This window comes from Sander lucioperca, chromosome 13 (assembly GCF_008315115.2).
Source record: "Sander lucioperca isolate FBNREF2018 chromosome 13, SLUC_FBN_1.2, whole genome shotgun sequence".
Taxonomy (NCBI): Eukaryota; Metazoa; Chordata; class Actinopteri; order Perciformes; family Percidae; genus Sander; species Sander lucioperca.
The window spans coordinates 36,305,607-36,323,553 of NC_050185.1; the positions used below are offsets into that span (position 1 = coordinate 36,305,607).

Here is a 17,947-nt window from a genome sequence, read left to right on the forward strand (position 1 = left end):
GTCGGACGGCTTCCCTGACCACAGGTGTCCACCACGGTGTTCGTGGGTTACCGCCCTTTAAGGCACCTAAGACCCTAAGACCACAGCTCCCCGCCGCAGCTTCAGCAATGGAAACTTTGAACATTGTCCACTCGGGTTCAATGCCCCCAGCCTCCACAGGGATGCATGAAAAGCTCCGCTGGAGGTGTGAGTTGAAAGTCTGTCGGACAGGGGCCTCCTCCAGACGTTCCCAATTTACCCGCACTACCCGTTTGGGTTTAACAGGTCTGTCCAGAGTCTTCCCCCACCCCTTGACCCAACTCACTACCAGATGATCGGTTGATAGCTCCGGATGCAGATCAGGGAAGCCGTTCCTCCCAAACACGCCTCTCCATGTGTCTCCATCATTGCCCACGTGCGCGTCAGTTTTCCCCCACACAACTCGCAGGCGTAGTTGTGAGTATCCCCACACCCGCCTGGCACCTCACACCCTGGGCAACTCTGGAGAAGAAAAGAGTCCAACCCCTATCCAGGAGTATGGTTCCAGAACCGAGACTGTGCGTAGAGGTAAGCCCCACCAGATCTAATTAGTAGCGCTCCACCTTTGGCACAAGTTACGGCTCCTTCCCCCACAGAGAGGTGACGTTCCACGTCCCCAGAGCCAGCCTCTGCTGCCCGGGTCTGGTCCGTCGAGGCCCCCTCCACAGGTGGTGGGCCCATGGGATGGAGAGGGAGGTGCCACGTTGCTTCTTTGGGCTGTGACCGGTACGGGCTCCGTGGCAAACCAGGCCACAAGTCACTCGATGACGAGCCCTCCATCTGGGCCTGGCTTCAGACGGGAGTCCCGGGCTTCCTCCGGGCAGGGTAACTCTACCTCTTCCTTGTTGACTCATAGGGTTTTTAAACCATTCTTGGTCTGGCGCCTCACCTGAGACCACTTCGCCATGGGAGACCCTACCAGGAGCACAAAGCTCCAGACAACACAGCCCTCAGGTTCATAGTGACACACAGACCTCTCCACCACGATAAGGGGATGGTTCCCAAAGACGCAACTATATTATATACTATTTTAGTTATATATTTGCAACTGCAATAAAACAATTTGCTGCCAAGCTACTTAATTACACAGGTTAAAAGCTAGCTAGCTACATACAAGAAACATCAAGCTAACTAAATACACAGGTTAACAGCTAGCTAGCTAAAAACACAGGTTTCCATGCAGTTACATAGTCACTGATATGGTCATAACCACTACAGTGCTCAATTACCTATTTTTGAGGGGGAGTTTCCGTCACAAACGCATGGCCCACTGTGATCGACTCTTCTGGGCTTTCGGTGAAGCGACCGACGGAAAAGAGGTAGGTGACAGTACAAACTTTGAATTTAAACAGTTTCTTCATAATGTCTGAGTTGAAAACGCATCTTGTTGTCATCATGTTATATGAAAAACACGTCCCACCGGTAATCCAGATGCGCGGAGAGGTGCGAGGGCCTGTAAATGGCTGCTTACAGCTTTCATTTAAGTAGTATTAAGCACAAAGGAGAGTGGTGATCTTGTTGAAATTTAAGACCTATATCACGACATAAAAGTACAATGAAATGCAGGGTCACAAAAGACTTTGCAAAGTTAATAAACTTATTAAAATTGAATAAAAGGGACACAGAGAAATAATAATCTGTAAATATACATATAAGAAAGAACTACAACACCACAGAATAAAACAAAATCACCTTTCAGTGAGCATTAGAAGTAGCGTTACATGGACACAACACCACAAATTTTAGGCTGTTTTAAACTTTTAAGACCCCGCGGCCAACCTGTCCCAAAACCTTTTGATATTGTAGCTAATAGTGAGTGAATTTGGCTAACATAGAACATGTTGACCTGTTGATGCTAACTGTTAGCCTCTCCCGAGGGAAGCTAACGTTAGCTTTTAGCCCAGCGGGCTACATAAGCATTATTTGCGAACAGAAGATAAATTAGAGCACTTGGTAACCAAACATCAGAGCTTCCTATCGTAGGGAAAAGCAAACAATGTTTCTGCCCGGTCTCGAACCGGGGACCTTTCGCGTGTTAGGCGAACGTGATAACCACTACACTACGGCTAAAGCTCTGCATGGAGCCTCCGCTGAAGCATAAAACAAGCTTCAGGCTGCACTAGATCCGTCTTCAATTGAAGAAGAAATATTTTGGAGGATGCGGGCATCGATCCCGCTACCTCTCGCATGCTAAGCGAGCGCTCTACCATTTGAGCTAATCCCCCACGGTCCTTTGACTGCTCAGACGTGCAGTACCCCCTTTAACCATTACATAGGTGTCTATGGGACAGTAGCGCTGTTTCAACATTTTAATACATACATCAACGTTCGTGCTATCAAAAACTACTTCGCCATTTAAGGTCACATGACTTAGAGGATTACACTACACCAGGGGTTTTCAATAGGTGAGGCGGGCCTCCCCTGGGGGGCGCCAAAGAGCCACAGGGGAGGCGCGACACGCGAAGAAAAAATAACTCTGTATGCAGCTCTATTGATATCGGTAATTGTGCATGCGTGTATTAGCTTTAAAATGCATCGTTTGCTTGTCCCAAGTCAACAGAAGTCAGCATTAAGATAGGAGACAGGACCCAGCAACAAACGTAGGAAATTTGATCCTGAGTTAAAGTTAGATTTCACCTGGTCGGGGTTTGAGGCTGCTCCTCTGCTGCAGTGGGACAGAGACCGGGAGAAATGTCCATCACGCGTTCATGGTTGTTTGTGGAGAGCGAGTTCCCCCAGATCTCCACTAAGGCTATGAAAATCCTAATCCCCTTCACGTCCACCTACTTGTGTGAGTGTGGGTTTTCCGCACTGACCCTGATTAAAAACAAATACAGATCAAGGCTGCAGGTGGAGGACGACTTGCGTTTATTTCTCTCTGCAGTGCCGTATCGAACACCTCTGTGCATCAAAAGCACGGCCTCATTGTTCCCACTGACAGACGCGGCGTCAGCTGATTTTGCCGGGGCTTCAGCCCCGAATGATTTGAGCTTAACCCCTAATGTATTTTGAAAAGTTGACTGACAAATAAATAAAACCGGACGTTGCTTGTTGTCCACTCTCGCGCTCTGCTGTCGACATGCTGAAGTAGATGTGTCGCGTTTGTGCTCCGTGTATTTCTGCCGTAGTTTCGGGTTTCAACCTCCGATGTAGAGCAGCGTTCAGCCACTTCCCTAAACTTTTGTCTCATTCAGAGACCAGAGACCCAAACGGGGATCTGAGTCTGTCAGGAGGTCTGAGATCTACCGTATCAGCAGAGATATCACGTAATGCACAGCAGGCTATGGTGCAGGTGGATTATTTTCTGAAATATAGTGACTGTATTCTTGTAATAGCCTATTATAACTTTATTTTTCTCAAAATATCACGGCTCCTCCAAACCTCAGAGAACACAGATGGGATGAGATCTATTTTGAATGTACACAAAGTTTTGAACATGAATCAGAAATCTTGCTCAAACACATCTGAAATATTACAGTCCAGGGGTTTATTAATTCATTGAAATGAATTAATGTATCATTGAGATGAATAATTGTTATGTGCACATGTAAGGAGGTTACTTCCTCAACAAGAGACGCAAAAGAGGAGGGAGGAGTAAATGATGCTAGGCTACATGTGTGCTGACTCAGAAAAAGGTAGAAATAGGTGCATAAAAATTCACCAGAATGCAGGAAATTGAGTGTTTAATGCTCAAACCCGCAGACCCTCCACATCATTACACATGTTAAGCATGTTTTGTTGACTTGTGGATAGGCCCACTGATTTTATGATGAATGATTTTAAAAGTAGCCTCAATTAGGCCTGCACGAAGTTGGAAAATGATCGCAAAGAATCGTTTATGAATGCACTTTTTAAAAAGTTGTGGAAATAAAATGTCTTCAAATACAATATTAAAAAATATTTACATTTTATCAGTTGTTATTTAAACTCAAACACACAAAAGCTGGCATTTACTGCAGAGGGGTGTGTGGCAGGCTGACGGGATTTTGGGGAAGGGGGGGCTCGGCTGTCCTTACCTACTGTAAGGGGAGGCTCACATTCACCCAATTTGAAAACCCCTGCACTACACACAAGAGTTCGACAAATTGTGCACCACTTCCTGTGTCCACTATCATAAACATGATCCTTAAGTGGAAAACTCTGTTTCCGCCCGGTTTCGAACCGCTCGAACAGCTCAGAGGTTTTGGAGTCACAACAACAACGGCATGTGTCTCGTACAAAACGTCCCAGTCTGAGAGCTGCAGAATCACGTTTGTCGGCAGACAGATTAAAGGAGAATTCCGGTCGATTTCAACACGTAGCTCTGTTGTATCTCTTTTCGGTGTTGTAGTTTGTAGACGGTCACTAAGCACTCGTAACAACAACAAACTAAACAGAGCTGAATTAGCACAACTTTTATGCGTTTCTGTCACATCTCCTGCAGTCAGATTCACTGTGTTCACTCGGAAGGAATCACTGCACATGGGTAGGCACTTGTAATGACATTTTAACATGCTAAGAGGCTAAAAGCACATTTAAAACTTGCCCTGTTTCAGCCTCCTGGGTGCTAACTCTAGCAGGAGGATAACACGGTGTAGGCAACACAGATTGGTTTCGTTTTTCTCGCTACTGACAGCACTCCACGTTTACAAACAACAGAGCTACGTAATGAAATCGACCAGAATTCTCCTTTAACTTTTACTTTCTTTCCAAACTTAAGTGACTGGAAAAAGGACCTTGCAAAGTTAAAAAACTTATTAAAATTGAATGAAAGGGACACAGAGAAATAATAATCTGTAAATATACATATACGTATAAGAAAGAACTACAACACCACAGAATAAAACAAAATCACCTTTCAGTGAGCATTAGAAGTAGTGTTACACGGACACAATACTTCAGCGACTTTAAGATTTTTTATTTAAAAATTTTAGGCCGTTTTAAACTTTTAAGACCCCGCGGACAACCTGTCCCAAAACCTTTTGATATTGTAGCTAATAGTGAGTGAAGTTGGCTAACATAGAACATGTTGACGTATTGATGCTAACTGTTAGCCTCTCCCGAGGGAAGCTAACGTTAGCTTTTAGCCCAGCGGGCTACATAAGCATTATTTGCAAACAGAAGATAAATTTGAGCACTTGGCAACCAAACACCGGAGCTTCCTATCGTAGGGAAAAGCAAAGAATGTTTCCGCCCGGTCTCGAACCGGGGACCTTTCGCGTGTTAGGCGAACGTGATAACCACTACACTACGGAAACTCTGTGAGTACCAATGTGATGCGTTCAGGAACATTTAGGAAACTAGCCTTACCCTCTCATCACTTTATCTTAAATTTAGTGGAGCCAAACATTTTCGTTGGCCAACAAAGCTAAAAATGAAAATATAAAACTCTTTGTAAGTCCAGGCAGGGTTAAACCGATGGTTTTCGTTGTTAATTTTGTGCTTCAGGGTTGTATCACAGGACTATTACTTCTGCCGTTACCACTACATTTTCAAAACAACGTGCTGCATTCTGGGTTGAACGTTGCTAAGCTACGGCAGAGTTTTGCTATGGCAACAAGTGACAGCTGCCACTAGCATTCAGTCCGATACAACAGTCCGACCAATAATCACTTACATAATAACAATTTGGCAGATCTAGACCACGTTTTCACGTTTGAGTGACAGGTAGTAGCAGCATAGAGACGACAGTGTTTAATCTCTACAAAATGTCAAAACTTTTCAAACGTGAGATATTAAAGGGGTGATAGAATGATTATATAGGGTATACACACTGTTCCTTAAGGTCTCCTAATAGGGTATGGAACATTGGTTGGGCTGAAAATTGCCCAAATGCTGTTTTATTAGGCCCTTAACTATCTGAATATGGCTCTATTTGGAACAAGAGCTTTTATTCCAAATATGGTATGCTCATGAATATTTAGATGAGCTGCGTGCTGATTGGTTGAGGAACCCCATAGAAACACATTGGAGACGAGACAGCAGGTCTCATATTTCAGACACTGCAAAGTTATACGTTGTTTTTTGGGCTATTTCGTTATTAAATTCACTTCTGAGACTTTTTTATGCGAGAAATCAACTATATAAAGCTCAAATATGGGCAGTTTTATGAAAATTGATGGCTAATTGCAAATTTGGTAAGACGTGTCGGACTTTAGGAGCTCCACACAGTCTGACGAGAAAACGGCAACCTCCATACCCAGTGAAAGTTACCGTTTCTCGGTTGTTGGACTACCGGGGCTCGGGGCTCCGCGGAGCTGGCTGGCTGCCAGCTGCCGGCATAACTAGAGTATATTTACAGGGTATGGAGCAGGCTTCCCTTCGTGATGGATATCCAGCTAGCTCACAGCGAGTCTATGAAGTAGGACACGCCGGGCGGCGAGGCAGCACCGGCTGCTGTCACGTAGCCTGCTGAGCTCCCGCTGAACTGCGACACACAGTCGGACACCCCTCGCGCTAACACAAACACACACGTGCCAGCTCAACGTACACACCAGCGCACAAGTATAAACATCAGGCGAAGGCTCTGTCATCCGTCTTCAATTGAAGAAGAAGAAATATTTTGGAGGATGCGGGCATCGATCCCGCTACCTCTCGCATGCTAAGCGAGCGCTCTACCATTTGAGCTAATCCCCCACACTACTTTGGCTTTTCAGATGTCACTTAAAGCACTAGCAACAGTTTGTTTGTGTTGTCCTATGTTGGCAGATGAGCATGCCTAACCTGAGGCCTGTACTACGAAGCGAGATTTGGCGTTAACGAGCTAACTTCAGGCTCAACCCCGGGTTTTCTGTACTACGAAGGTGGATCACTTGTTTTAACTTTCAGTTAAGAGCAGTAGTTCATAAATGTATATTTTTAGACTATCATTCAGTCGGTCCGCTATTATCTGCCACGCGTTTTCTCGTGTTTTTTTATTTTTTATAGAGGACGAGTTTCCTTCTCTACATATTATATGCTTTGCTCCCTTGTATATATGGACATAGAAAATAAAGACACTGAAGAAATGTGACTCTAAAATCTAGAAACTATAAAGATAATTAAGTGATAAATTCCATGAACACTGTAAACATGAATGGAACAGAGTATATTCATCAGTTATTTTATGTCGGGAGCAGGCTAGCTGTTAGCCTGGCTGTTAGCCTGGTCGGGAGCAGGCTAGCTGCACAGAATAAATCTCCATGGTGATTTATGTGCCTCCACTTTCGTGAAAACGAGTCAAGGCTTAAATCATCCAGGATAACTGATAAATCCCGGCTTAATCCCTTATCTTGGTGGGGGGGCCTGGGTGTCCTCCCCCAGGGAAGTTTTAAGCATCAACAACTTTATTTCCTGCATTCTGATACACTTTTATGCACCAATTTATGATAAAAAAAAATAAATAAAAAAATAGGCTACCTTAGAAAAAAGCACAGATAACAATTCAAAAAAAATATAATAGAAAGTATGTTCCGTGTCATTGTGCATTTTTAAGTGGGTATGTAGACATCCTGGAGCTTGCTATCACGTAGATTACACCACTGGATATTGATAAGCTAAGCGTTGTGATTTACGCAAAACAGCGTCGGCTTTTTTGCCAGCTTCCCTTCCTGCGTTTTGCCTGTAAAACCGTGTCTGTGTTCTTCATATTTATGTAGAATTATAGTTTTCTCTTCTTGTTTAAAAGATGCAGCTCTGGTAGATGTTTGTGATTGGTCATGCTGTGTAAACACGCCTCTTTTATGTGAACGTGCACGCCGCTGGATTGGGAAACCCTGGGTTGACTGAACTAGTTGTTAACCAGCGTCGTGATACAGGTTATGCGGGACCGCGGTTGTTAGGTTAGGTGAAGCCGGATCACTGTAAGAAATCCAGGACATGTTGATCTGGATTCGTAGTACAGGACTCAGCTCATACAGGTACTGACCACTATACTAACAAGGACATCTAAAAATGTTTTGGTGCAGTACCCCTTTTAACCATTACATAGGTGTCCATGGGACAGTAGCGCTGTTTCAACATTTTAATATATACATCATCGTTCAAGCAATCAAAAACTACTTCACAATTTAAGGTCTCAGGAGATTGAGGATTACACTGCACACAAGAGTTCGACAAATTGTTTACCACTTCCTGTGTCCACTATCATAAACAAGATCCTGAAGTACAAAATATTGTTTCCGCCCGGTTTCGAACCGGGGACCTTTCGCGTGTGAGGCGAACGTGATAACCACTACACTACGGAAACTTCCATGTATGACAATGGCGAGATATTTCGGAAAATACATGATGGAAAAACACCTCTTGACGTGTAAATGACGTAGACCTGACACACACACAGTATTTAAGCCTTGTTTGTGTTGTTTCAGACCTCAGTTGGTTTGTGGGGCGTGGCTACAACATAGGGGGCGGGTCAAACCGTCACCAATCAAAAAGAAACTCTGCTGAGTTCAATGACACCTCACACAAGACTTTACCTTTAACAGTTAAGGTTAAATGTTATGAAAGGGGGCGTGGCCTGAGTAAGTGGGCGTGGTTAAAGTATAGGGGGCAGCTTAGTATCACATGTAGACCACACATAAGTTTCATGTAAATCGGATGATGTTTGTCATATTTGGCTGATTTCCTGTTGCCAGCGGGGGGCGCTATGACCAAAAGTCAATTTTGGCCTATAAATGACCTCAGGCCTGGACCCTTGTAAATCCTGAGAAATTAAGGGCAGATATGACAATGTTCACTCAAGTTACAACAACTTCTTCGTTCATCAATAAATGCCCAAAATGACCACCACGCCACGCCCACACCGTTCGACAAAAAGTCTTGATTTTGATAAGTTTTCATCGTTGAGGTCTTCAGATGGTACAGACCCAATTTGAAGTCAATCGGATGAAATCTCTAGGAGGAGTTCGTTAAAGTATAGCACCTTGACTTTATGCCTACTTCCTGTTGCCACTAGGGGGCGCTACGACTTTGAGTAAATATCGGCCTGTAGATGTCCTCAGGTTTGGACTCTTATGAATCCTGATTTTCGAGTTTCAGTTTCGAGGAAATTGGACAATGTACACTCAAGTTACACCCACTTCCTGTTTCGATGGCGAAGCGCACAAAATGGCAGCCCCGCCACTGCCAGACCCTATAGCACATCATAGCACGTATCACATTTTGTTAGTCTACGTTGAACACACTGCAGGGACTCAATTTTTGTAATTTTGTAGGGGGCGCTAGCGAGCCATTTTTGTGCGCCTATTCCCGAAACTCTTAAAATGCGTAAATTTTAGTAAGAGTAAGGACTCATTCCCTACCTGGAGAAGGCACTCCATCGGTTTCCTGCTGAGAACCATGGCCTCAGATTTAGAGGTGCTGATCCTCATCCCAGCCGCTTCACACTCGGCTGCGAACCGATCCAGTGAGTGCTGAAGGTCACAGGCCGATGATGACATCAGGACCACATCATCCGCAAAAAGCAGCGATGAGATCCCCAGCTCACCAAACTGCAACCCCTCTCCACCCCGACTACGCCTCGATGTCCTGTTTATGAATATCACAAACGGGATTGGTGACAAAGCGTAGCCCTGGCGGAGGCCAACCCTCACCTGAAAAAAGTCCGACTTATTGCCGAGAACCCGGACACAGCTCTCACTTTGGTCGTACAGAGATTGGATGGCCGTGAGAAGGGACAACCTCACCCCATACTCCCGCAGCACCCCCCACAGTATCTCATACTGTCATTCGCCTTCTCCAGATCCACAAGACACATGTGGACTGGATGGGCATACTGCCAGGCTTCCTCCAGGATCCTTGCGAGAGTGAAGATCTAGTCCGTTGTTCCACGACCAGGATGGAATCCTGTAATTGGCACACACCCTCTGGTCCCCCTTTTTGAACAGGGGACCCACCACCCCGGTCTGCCACTCCTTAATCAATCCCCGGGGCTTTGCCACTGTGGAGTTGTTTGACTACCTCAGCAACTTCCACCTGGGAAATTGACGACAATTGACGAGCACCAGGCTCCAGACAACACAGCCCTCAGGTTCATAGGGACACACAGACCTCTCCACCACGATAACGTGATGGTTCCCGAAAAAGGCAACTATTTTAGTTATACATTTGCAACTGCAAGAAACATCAAGCTAGCTAAATACACAGGTTAAAAGCTAGCTAGCTAAATACAAGAAACATCAAGCTAGCTTAATACTAATGTAGCTAATAGTGAAGTTGGCTAACACAGAACATGTTGACCTGTTGATGCTAACTGTTACCGTGGATTTCCACAGGATGCAGAACATCCTGTCATGTGACACCCAGACACTGTCCTGTGACTCCCAGACACTGTCCTGTGACTCCCAGACACTGTCCTGTGACACCCAGACACTGTCTTGTGACTCCCAGACACTGTCTTGTGACTCCCAGACACTGTCCTGTGACTACATGACTGTCCTGGGACAGTCAGACACTGACACTGTCCTGTGACAGTCAGACACTGTCTTGTGACTCCCAGACACTGTCCTGTGACTCCCAAACACTGTCCTGTGACACCCAGACACTGTCCTGTGACACCCAGACACTGTCCTGTGACACCCAGACACTGTCTTGTGACTCCCAGACACTGTCTTGTGACTCCCAGACCTGTGACTGTCCTGTGACAGTCAGACACTGTCCTGTGACTCCCAGACACTGTCCTGTGACACCCAGACACTGTCTTGTGACTCCCAGACCTGTGACTGTCCTGTGACAGTCAGACACTGTCCTGTGACTCCATGACTGTCCTGGGACAGTCAGACACTGACACTGTCCTGTGACAGTCAGACACTGTCTTGTGACTCCCAGACACTGTCCTGTGACTCCCAAACACTGTCCTGTGACACCCAGACACTGTCCTGTGACACCCAGACACTGTCCTGTGACACCCAGACACTGTCTTGTGACTCCCAGACACTGTCTTGTGACTCCCAGACCTGTGACTGTCCTGTGACAGTCAGACACTGTCCTGTGACTCCCAGACACTGTCCTGTGACACCCAGACACTGTCTTGTGACTCCCAGACCTGTGACTGTCCTGTGACAGTCAGACACTGTCCTGTGACTCCCAGACACTGTCCTGTGACAGTCAGACACTGTCCTGTGACTCCATGACTGTCCTGGGACAGTCAGACACTGTCCTATCCACTGTTTCTGGCTGAGAAGTTCATGTCCATGCATCTAGCATTGGAGTAACAAGCATTGCTGTTTTTTCTGTATTATTTATTCATTCTTTTTTAATAATTCATTAATTAATTTCATTATGTCCTATTGGATTTTAATGTATTCATTTAATCTTCATTTCATTATTTACTATATGTGTGTACTGTAGACATTTTATTTTATTATTTTAAGTTTATGGTGTATTTTGCTGTTATCTGCATTTGATAACATGGCCTACTACTAGTTGGCTTCAAGACAGTAGTATTATGGCTCAGTTGTCAAACAATAATAGGCCCTGGAGTTCACCATCATTAGACTGACAGAAGTTGGCACAGATACTGTGATTGGGCATCGTCAGTGAATGTTGTTCAGTAGATTGCAATCTACAGAAAAACACTGAAGATACTGGCTGGATCAGAATGTATGCTGTCTGAACATAACTGAGATTACGCACATCTGAACCTGCGTTTCATCTCAACTTGTTTCTATTACAACGTACCAGTTTAGGTAAAACAGAAAGACTACGGTCTAATCCAAGCACAAGAGAGGTTTTGTAGTTTAATTTGTAAATATTGACCTGGAGTGAAGTTGGAGAGTTTATTTCTGCACTAAAACCCCTCAAATGTCCAGAAGGTGCTTAAAGAGATGCATGCGCAAGGTGAGAGTAGGTGTGTGTGTGTGTGTGTGTGTGTGTGTGTGTGTGTGTGTGTGTGTGTGTGTGTGTGAGAGAGAGAGAGAGAGAGAGAGAGAGAGAGAGAGAATTAACATATGCTTATGTACCATGCAAAGTTTTCCAGTTTCAATCACAGGACAGTGTCTGACTGTCCCGGGACAGTCATAGAGTCACAGGACAGTGTCTGGGTGTCCTGGGACAGTCATGGAGTCACAGGACAGTGTCTGACTGTCCCGGGACAGTCATGGGAGTCACAGGACAGTCATGGGAATCACAGGACATTGTCTGACTGTCCTGGGACAGTCATGGAGTCACAGGACAGTGTCTAGGAGTCACAGGACAGTGTCTGACTGTCCCGGGACAGTCATGGAGTCCCAGAACAGTGTCTGGGTGTCCCAGGACAGTCATGGAGTCACAGGACAGTGTCTAGCAGTCACAGGACAGTGTCTGACTGTCCCGGGACAGTCATGGAGTCACAGGACAGTGTCTGGGTGTCCCAGGACAGTCATGGAGTCACAGGACAGTGTCTAGGAGTCACAGGACAGTGTCTAGGAGTCACAGGACAGTGTCTGACTGTCCCGGGACAGTCATGGAGTCCCAGGACAGTGTCTAGGAGTCACAGGACAGTGTCTGACTGTCCCGGGACAGTCATGGAGTCCCAGAACAGTGTCTGGGTGTCCCAGGACAGTCATGGAGTCACAGGACAGTGTCTAGGAGTCACAGGACAGTGTCTAGGAGTCACAGGACAGTGTCTGGGTGTTTCGGGACAGTCATGGAGTCACAGGACAGTCATGGAAGTCACAGAACAGTGTCTAGGAGTCACAGGACAGTGTCTGACTGTCTCGGGACAGTCATGGAGTCACAGGACAGTGTCTGACTGTCCCGGGACAGTCATGGAGTCACAGAACAGTGTCTAGGAGTCACAGGACAGTGTCTGACTGTCCTGGGACAGTCATGGAGTCACAGGACAGTGTCTGGGTGTTTCGGGACAGTCATGGAGTCACAGGACAGTCATGGAAGTCACAGAACAGTGTCTAGGAGTCACAGGACAGTGTCTGACTGTCTCAGGACAGTCATGGAGTCACAGGACAGTGTCTGGGTGTTTCGGGACAGTCATGGAGTCACAGGACAGTCATGGAAGTCACAGAACAGTGTCTAGGAGTCACAGGACAGTGTCTGACTGTCTCGGGACAGTCATGGAGTCACAGGACAGTGTCTGACTGTCCCGGGACAGTCATGGAGTCACAGAACAGTGTCTAGGAGTCACAGGACAGTGTCTGACTGTCCCGGGACAGTCATGGAGTCACAGGACAGTGTCTAGGAGTCACAGGACAGTGTCTGACTGTCCCGGGACAGTCATGGGAGTCACAGGACAGTCATGGGAATCACAGGACATTGTCTGACTGTCCTGGGACAGTCATGGAGTCACAGGACAGTGTCTAGGAGTGACAGGACAGTGTCTGACTGTCCCGGGACAGTCATGGAGTCACAGAACAGTGTCTAGGAGTCACAGGACAGTGTCTGACTGTCCTGGGACAGTCATGGAGTCACAGGACAGTGTCTGGGTGTTTCGGGACAGTCATGGAGTCACAGGACAGTCATGGAAGTCACAGAACAGTGTCTAGGAGTCACAGGACAGTGTCTGGGTGTCCTGGGACAGTCATGGAGTCACAGGACAGTGTCTGGGTGTCTCGGGACAGTCATGGAGTCACAGGACAGTGTCCGACTGTCCTGTCCTGTCTGTAAACTTATGTAAACTTATACCATGTTGATGCTAACCGTGCTAAGCATTGTTAGCACACAGAGGATACATTGGGTACATACCAACCAAAAATCGGAGCGTCCTATCGTGGAAAAAAACAAATAATGTTTCCGCCCGGTCTCGAACCGGGGACCTTTCGCGTGTTAGGCGACAAGATAACCACTACACTACGGAAACCCTGTGATGACAAACATGATGCGTTCAGGAGCATAGAGGAAACTAGCTTCATAGCAGCCCAGCACGACTGGGTGATTTTTGTTGTTAATAACTGTGCTAAATGTCTGATTTTACATATACTTGCTAGTTTCCCCTCAATAAACCATGATATATAGCCTATTTTTGTGTAAATCTCAGCCAGTATGTGATCTGTACATGATATGATATATATCCTGATCAGAAATGGAAAACCATGTTTCCGCCCGGTTTCGAACCGGGGACCTTTCGCGTGTGAGGCAAACGTGATAACCACTACGCTACGGAAACGCTGTGAAAGACATAGTGATGCGTTCAGGAACATATAGGATACTAGCCAGCCAGACACTGTCCTGTGACTCCATGACTGTCCTGTGACTCCCATGACTGTCCTGGGACTCCATGACTGTCTCGGGACAGTCATAGAGTCACAGAACAGTGTCTGGGTGTCCTGGGACAGTCATGGAGTCACAGGACAGTGTCTAGGAGTCACAGGACAGCGTCTGACTGTCCCGGGACAGTCATGGGAGTCACAGGACAGTCATGGGAATCACAGGACAGTGTCTGACTGTCCCGGGACAGTCATGGAGTCCCAGAACAGTGTCTGGGTGTCCCAGGACAGTCATGGAGTCACAGGACAGTGTCTAGGAGTCACAGGACAGTGTCTGACTGTCCCTGGACAGTCATGGGAGTCACAGGACAGTGTCTGACTGTCTCAGGACAGTCATGGAGTCACAGGACAGTGTCTGGGTGTTTCGGGACAGTCATGGAGTCACAGGACAGTCATGGGAGTCACAGGACAGTGTCTGACTGTCTCGGGACAGTCATGGAGTCACAGGACAGTGTCTGACTGTCCCGGGACAGTCATGGAGTCACAGGACAGTCATGGGAGTCACAGAACAGTGTCTAGGAGTCACAGGACAGTGTCTGACTGTCTCGGGACAGTCATGGAGTCACAGGACAGTGTCTGGGTGTCCCAGGACAGTCATGGAGTCACAGGACAGTGTCTAGCAGTCACAGGACAGTGTCTGACTGTCCCGGGACAGTCATGGGAGTCACAGCCATGACTGTCCCGGGACAGCCAGACACTGTCCGGTGACTCCATGACTGTCCTGGGACAGCCAGACACTGTCCTGTGACTCCATGACTGTCCCGAGACAGCCAGACACTGTCCTGTGACTCCATGACTGTCCCAGGACAGCCAGACAATGTCCTGTGACTCCATGACTGTCCCGGGACAGCCAGACACTGTCCTGTGACTCCATGACTGTCCCAGGACAGCCAGACACTGTCCGGTGACTCCATGACTGTCCCAGGACAGCCAGACACTGTCCGGTGACTGCCAGACACTGTCCTGTGACTCCATGACTGTCCCGAGACAGCCAGACACTGTCCTGTGACTCCATGACTGTCCCAGGACAGCCAGACAATGTCCTGTGACTCCATGACTGTCCCGGGACAGCCAGACACTGTCCTGTGACTCCATGACTGTCCCAGGACAGCCAGACACTGTCCGGTGACTCCATGACTGTCCCAGGACAGCCAGACACTGTCCGGTGACTCCATGACTGTCCTGGGACAGTCACACACTGTCCTGTACACTCTTTCTGGCTGAGAGGTTCATGTCCATGCATCCGGCATTGGAGTAACAAGCATTGCTGTTACAAGTTACAAGTAGCCTAGGTTACAAGCTAAAATAACACATAACTAGAACATAAATAAAAAGCTAGAAAAAGGTGAAAGGTAGCTGATAGGCCTAGGTAGCATATGTAGCAAAACATTTTCTTGACATGGGAGTCACAGGACAGTCATGGGTGTCACAGTAAGTAAGTAAATAAGTAAGTAAACTTTATTTATATCGCACCTTTCACAGACAAGAGGGATCAAAAAGTGCTTTACAGTAAAAACAAATAAAAAAACAACAACACATAAAATACAATACAAAACCATATGGCTAATTAAATGCTTGTCTAAAAAGATGTGTCTTTAGGTGTTTTCTAAAAGCTTCCACAGAGACCAAGGCTCTCAAGGCGAAAGGAAGAGAGCTCCAGAGCCATGGAGCCACCACAGAAAAGGCACGATCACCTCTAGTTTTAAAATGAGTTCTGGGAGCAGTTAAAAGGTCTTGACTTGATGTCAAGTCAAACTGGAGAAAAACGGTTTAAAAAGAAACGTCTATATTTCAGCGGATAATTTGTTTCCGGTATATCAACTCACCAGCCCGAACACTGAAAGGGTCCTTGTTTAAAACGTTACGTTTTTAACATTTTTAACATTCACTAGAAGCGAATCCAGAATTATTAAATTTGGCATGATGAACATGCATAGTGGACGCGAGCAGAGCCGCGGGACTGCGCCCGCCCGCTCACATGACTGTTCTCCCGAGGTCATGTAGCTAGCTGTAATAATGGATATAGCTAATGGTTGTAATTCACCATGTGTTCTATTAATACGTCCATGGTATTATCTTATGAAGTTATGATACATCCCAGGGATGTATGTAGCTGCTGTAAAGCCTGTTAGCTACGTGGATGTAACGTCATTAGCGTTTCCCAAACTGGCGGGCTATCGGTTAGCTAGCTAGTTGCTAACATCAGGGGTAGCTAGCATGGCTGTATTAAGATCTATACATAGCTAGCTATATGCCTACATAACGTTACTACAGACATAGTGATTACATGGCCTTGGTTCTCTCTTATAATACATCCGAGGGCTGTATGCTGTAAAGCTTGTAACGTGGATGAGAGCTGAAGCCATGGATGAGCTCTGTTCACCAAACTGCAGGCTAACAGCTAGCTAGCGCTAGTTAGTAGCTAGCTAGCTAGTAGCACAACATAATTATTAAATCTCCTTGGTTGTCTAGCTAAATACATCTATTGTTTATTTAGCTAAGCATGTAAACGATCGGGAACAACGAAAACAGTGTTTAACGTTAGTGAATATTTTAGACAATGAAACGGCGAGTTCATGAGTTCGCCAGTAAGAGACACGACAGAGAAGCTCATGAACGCACATGTTGCTACCGGTTGCTACGACAACGCAAACAAATTGTTGCTAGTGCGCATTCCCATCGTGAGCCAACCAGCGTTATGGGCCAACAATGCGGAAGAGCCGAGCTCCATGTTTGCTTTATGCGCTTTTGAGCAACTCTCATTGGAACGTACGGAGCTTCCCGCCGAACACTGGATCCAGTTCTCTTAATACATCCATGCTGTCATCAGGTCAGCTGCTAGCTGCTAGCTGCTAGCTGCTATCATCCTCGTCTTTCCTGCCGCCACGGCATCACTATTTTATGAATAAAATATGGCGGAGAAACGTAAAAGTGCTGATAACTGCTCTGTATCAAAAAAGAAAGTAAGGCTGTATCTCGAGAGTTAACTCAACTTCGGTTTTCTTAGACATAAGTAGGGGGGGCGCCAAGGAAAAAAGGTTGGGAATCACTGATCTACATCACCCGAATGGCAGCCGATTTTTCACCTGCTACTGGTACTGGTAGAAAAGACAAAACTGTTAAGCAGCTTAAAGACCAACAAAGAATCCAAAATGCCTTCTTTGGCTGAAGCAATAACTCAAAGTGAACTGCTGAAGTGTGCCAAAATAAAAGAAGGAAAAAAGAAAAAGAAGTGTTTGGTCATTGAGTGAAATCCAGTTCTTTATTCCGGGATGGTTGCATCAAATCCCTTTCGAGTGGGGAATCTGCACAAAAATCAGAAGAGACTTGACACTTGAAGACCTCAGAGAGCGACTAGAAGTGTGTGCGTGCAGTAGATCCACGATGTAAGAGGGTGTAAGATTTTAAAATGCACTCTAAAACCAATCGGTAGCCAGTGAAGAGCCTTGAGCACAGGAGTGATGTGCATTCTCCTGCTGGTCTTAGATAAAAGTCTCGCTGCTGCATTCTGTACAACTTGCAATTTGTCCATGGATGATTTGTTAAAACTGTACAGTACATTGCAATAATCCAAACGTGAAGAAATAAAAGCATGAACAAGCATCTCCATCTCTTTTTTAGAAACCACAGATCTAATCTTAGCAATGTTCCTGAGATGGAAAAAACAGGAACGAACCACAGATTTCACATGACTGTTAAAACACATCGATTTGTCAAAAATGACGCCCAGATTTCGCACAACATTACAGTCGGAGAGTGATAGAGCCCCAAAT

At 46.1% G+C, this 17,947-nt stretch overlaps 1 protein-coding gene and 6 non-coding genes across 7 annotated transcripts in view; all 7 read right to left on the minus strand.

Annotated features, from left to right (window-relative positions):
* The window catches only part of LOC116036424 (bromodomain-containing protein DDB_G0280777-like), a 1,700,590-nt gene that overhangs the window by 1,041,224 nt on the left and 641,419 nt on the right, over positions 1 to 17,947 (minus strand). The gene's annotated exons all lie outside the window — the stretch shown is intronic.
* trnav-aac lies at positions 2,016 to 2,085 on the minus strand. Its single transcript has one exon. It is a non-coding gene; the product is annotated as a tRNA-Val (tRNA).
* trnaa-agc lies at positions 2,171 to 2,243 on the minus strand. Its single transcript has one exon. It is a non-coding gene; the product is annotated as a tRNA-Ala (tRNA).
* On the minus strand, positions 5,183 to 5,255 carry trnav-aac. The gene has a single exon. It is a non-coding gene; the product is annotated as a tRNA-Val (tRNA).
* On the minus strand, positions 6,561 to 6,633 carry trnaa-agc. The gene has a single exon. It is a non-coding gene; the product is annotated as a tRNA-Ala (tRNA).
* trnav-cac lies at positions 8,152 to 8,224 on the minus strand. The gene has a single exon. It is a non-coding gene; the product is annotated as a tRNA-Val (tRNA).
* Positions 14,002 to 14,074, minus strand: trnav-cac. The gene has a single exon. It is a non-coding gene; the product is annotated as a tRNA-Val (tRNA).